Source organism: Ailuropoda melanoleuca, chromosome 3 (genome assembly GCF_002007445.2).
Source record: "Ailuropoda melanoleuca isolate Jingjing chromosome 3, ASM200744v2, whole genome shotgun sequence".
Lineage (NCBI taxonomy): Eukaryota > Metazoa > Chordata > Mammalia > Carnivora > Ursidae > Ailuropoda > Ailuropoda melanoleuca.
The window spans coordinates 47863069-47863730 of NC_048220.1; positions in this window are offsets into that span (position 1 = coordinate 47863069).

Consider the following 662-nt stretch of genomic DNA (forward strand, 5'->3'; position numbering starts at 1 on the left):
AGCAGCCCGCTCCACCCCCTAGCTTGGGCAGCATTCAACATGGCATCCTTTCCTTTTCTGGTAGCCAGAAGGCTGTAATTATGTGGATTCCGAGTTGGAAGGAAGGATGGCTATTTAGAGTAACTCCCTCAAAATATTGTTAATATAGCATTGTGTAATCATAGTAGTATTGATGCATGTATCATGGAGGGTTTTTTTTCTCCTAATTTCTTTTTTTCCCCCTCCAAATAAACATTTTCTCCCATCTGTGTGGGCAACTGTGTATATACAAGTAATCATTTTATCTCAAACCCAGCACAGTGTGAGCCAAGATATTGTCAAATATTAAACAAACACAATATGAGAAACATAGCCTCCCCCCGCCCCCACCCCAAGATGCTGTAAACTATCATTTAGGTAATAGGAGAGGTGCCAGTTTCTTTGTGAAATCTTCCTTACTCACTGCAACAGCGTCACTTCCTAAGAGCATGTGGCATTGAAAAAATTTACTCGGACTCGGTAATGGCTATGGAATGGCTGCTTTGCCATGCTAATCACATTATTGCCTGCTGGGATCCAAAGATGGTTAAAAGCAGACTATTTCCGACTCGTTTTAATGTGCTTTCATAAGATAAACGACTGTAGAGTAAGGCTGGCAATAGGGACTTTATTTAAGAAGCCAT